This window comes from Palaemon carinicauda, chromosome 1 (genome assembly GCF_036898095.1).
Source record: "Palaemon carinicauda isolate YSFRI2023 chromosome 1, ASM3689809v2, whole genome shotgun sequence".
NCBI lineage: Eukaryota > Metazoa > Arthropoda > Malacostraca > Decapoda > Palaemonidae > Palaemon > Palaemon carinicauda.
Genome location: NC_090725.1, coordinates 324,867,094 through 324,870,847, shown reverse-complemented (window position 1 = coordinate 324,870,847; position 3,754 = coordinate 324,867,094).

Sequence of the window (3,754 nt, the reverse complement as noted above, 5' to 3'; positions counted from 1 at the left end):
CCTCATTGCTTAGCCCTACAGTTTAAAAATGCTACCACCCAAACACGCCTCTTTAGCACACATTACCTCATTAAAACAACCGCCCTTCACAAGCAGAGATACGTCCCCATGGTTCCAGATGATGTTCTTCCCCTGGGATGCTTTCTTGGAAATCTTTGATAGCATGAGGACTCCCTAGTAAAGAACGATGATCTCAAATCATACCTCCTTGAGCAGTACTCACAATTACTGGCTTCCCACATGGCACAACTATTCCAGCTCTTCCAGCAACCAGTGGTGGACTACGTTTGCCCTTAGGGAATAGTTGACAGTGACCAAAAAACGTGTAAGTAGGCAATCGTTTACTGTAAAAGCCTCGGTGGTCTATAATCTTTTATTTTTTTATGATCCAGCTAAGGGCGTTTTATTTTTGGTAGACACAGGTGTTTGCCATTCTCCACTGTAAAGGATACTCTCCAGGACACGACGCGGTCTAACAAAGAATGCTGACGTCTGCCTGGTAGCTTCCAATATATGTGCAATGCCCATCCATGGTTATGAAACCCTCATATTATGGTTTGGAAGCCAAAAATATGATTTGAAGTTTCTCGTGGACGATGTCACATTGGAAATACTTGGACTGGATTTTCTCTGACATTTCCACCTCATGGTTGATGTCGCTCATCGTCGGTTAGTCAACTCGGATTCATACTCCTCTATACCATCTCGCTCTTCAAATCAACTCACCCACGCATACCTACAATCACCTCCTCACGTCATACCTAGAAGTTTTCCATCCATAACTTAATCAAACACCCATGGCTCCCACTAAACACGGTGTTTATTTTCAAAAAAATCTTTTGAGTTAGCGTCTTATGGTTTCGGGTAAAAAACTGATATTTGGAATTTTCAAACTGCTTCTTCATTTTCCCATGTCAAACTATAATGTTAATTATGTAAGTAACCATCTGTTCAGGTGACATGTTTGCCTCTGTTTCTAGTGGGTAAACCACTTATTTTTGTGAACAATCGTACTGCTGTCTACTCATTTTTCTCAGAAAACTTTCAGAAGGCAGAGTAGAAAACTGAAGTTCCGAATTAACGAAAGACAGCAGAAAGGAAAGTACAGTTTGGTAAAGACGCAGAGCTTCTTGCTATCCTCGAATTATATTGGGGGTATAAATGGCACCGAGTCGTTTGGCAGACGCTAAACAGACGATCCGCAAAATGGTAGATGTGGGCCCCTGCAAAAGCCCTTAAGCCTATGGTCATCTTACTTCTACATTGCCCTGAAGAAGGATGGCTATCTTCATCCATGTGGGGATTAAAGGTGCTTGAGCATGCTAACAGAAATGGATCACTATCATCTAACAAACATCGCCGACGAGACCACCTACTTCCACAAAAGTGAAGGTTTTCTGCACGCTTGACACCTGAAGAGGTAATTTCAGGTTCTCATGAAGCCATATGGAACACCGCCATCACAACCCACTTTAGTACCTACACCTTTAATTATTCCTGCTTTGGCCTTCATAATGATCTGGCTGCTTTTCAACTTATCTTTGACAGCATCTTTAAGGACCTCCTCTTCTGTGTACTCTCCACGAACGGCATACTTATGTTCTCTTCCTCCAAAAACGAACACATCCGTCATCTATACACCATGCTCAACCACCTACAATAGAACGCCATTGTCCAGTACGACAAGAGTAACTTTGGTACCAACGTAGTATCACCCCCTCCCAGAACAGGTTGCAGAATTTAAGAACTTCCCATGGTCACGACTGGGCATGATCAATTATTACCCTCGTTTTCCTGCCACCCATTGCCACCATTATAGTCCCCCTTTACACTATCCTTAAGGGAAAGCCAAAAGACCTGAAATAGGAGCCGCCTTCTTCAACTAAAAGATTGCCCTATTAACAGCTGCTGCTCCAAGTTTTTGCGTGCCACATGCACCTCTTATTCTCTCCAATGATGCCAGTTACAAACTAAAGGGACTATGCTCGAGAAAAAGGCCGCCAGCTTTCTTCAGTATAAAACTGTCTAAAGGGGAATCTGGCTACTGTACCTTTGACCGCAAATTGCTGGCGTTGTATTTGGTTTTCGTCAATTTCCCCGCTTCTTGAAAGGTATTCCATTCGCCATTCACTTGGACCACATTACTTTGGTGCACGTCTTCACTTGACATATTTCAGCTCTGTATGAATAACATTGTACCTTTTAGCAGCTTCCAGGTAAAATAAATCCCATTGCCGATATGTGTCAATAAATAGATTGGCTGCCATTCACATGGAATTGAATAAAAAGACCTTGACTGAAGCCTAACGAAAAAATCTAACATGTAGAACATCATGCAAATCCCTCTGTTGAGAGGACGTCCCCCTCGATGACTTCAACTCTATCCTCCTCTGTGACAATAGTAGTGGTAGATCAATACTGTGAATACCTTTTCCCATGCACCGACAAGTGTATGATTTAATTTGTCATGGTATTACTAAAGATACCAAGGATTGGGTCTGTGCCTGTACTTCATGCCATACATTAAAAGTACATGGATATACTGATTTAGGAGTGACCACCTTCCCTCAACCTCAGCAGTGTCTTTTCCACATTCATGTCGATTTCATACGCCTCCTACCCACATCTCAAGGACATTGTTACCTGATTACCATCACCAAATGCCACACTAGGTGGCCTGAAGACATTTAAATGGAAACTGCAACATCCGCCTTGTGTATATCTTCCTTACACTTAGGAAGGATAGCGTGATTTGGTATCTCTAAGCATAATACTTCTAACAAGGGAAACACTTCCACATCTCAATTACGAACACCATTAGCGAATCTCTTCAGAATTATTCTACATTAGACAACTGCATACAACTTTGATGGTAGCGGATGTTTGAACGTTCTCGCCCTACCCTCAAAGGAGCTTTGATGTCCCGCTGGAAGGACTCCATCTGGTTTACTAAGCTTCCCTGGGTCCTCTTGGTACTGGTATATGGACACCCGTTTGTCGTCCCTGCCCGAATTATCATGTCTGCAACCTCCCCCAACTATCTTCAGTGCCTACGTCAAGTTATGGAAAAAATTACTACATCCCAACAGACTTACAAGATCCCAGCTAAGCAACACATACCGTCAGATCTGCATAAAGCAACGTATGATAATATCAAGCCACCGTTAACGCCCCTTAAACTAGCTCTTTCCCCATTATCTATTGTATGTCTGACACATTTATCCTCAACATGCATGGGAAATATTGATCACTTAAAACCAGCATATCTCCTACCAGTTCACATTCCTACAGTACGCATCTCAAGAGCAGGGTGCCCTATTTCACATGTAGGCCTATGTCATTTCAAAATCGTACATTGATAATGTATTTTTCTTTTTTAATTGTATATCGCCTCTAAATCTCTCTGTCAATAGTACCAGTTTCAACCTGTTTTTCTTGCATTCATCTTTTTCAAATTTGTAACCTTACACTGAAAGTTTTATAGTAATCAAGATACTTATATTAACTTCAGGCCTCGATTAACATGGCTATAGGCACACCTCCAATAATATGGGACCAAACTAAAGTACAGTATATTCTAATATATAACATAAAAAAGGGCATGGGCACGATATATAATGGGAATGAATGAAAATAAATGGATGTTAAGGACAAAGAACAAGTCCCTAGGGATTGGTAAATAATAATGGGAAAGAAGTAGAAACAATAGATTGACGAAGCTGGAAGGTTTGCGGGCGAGGAATGGCATAAAAAG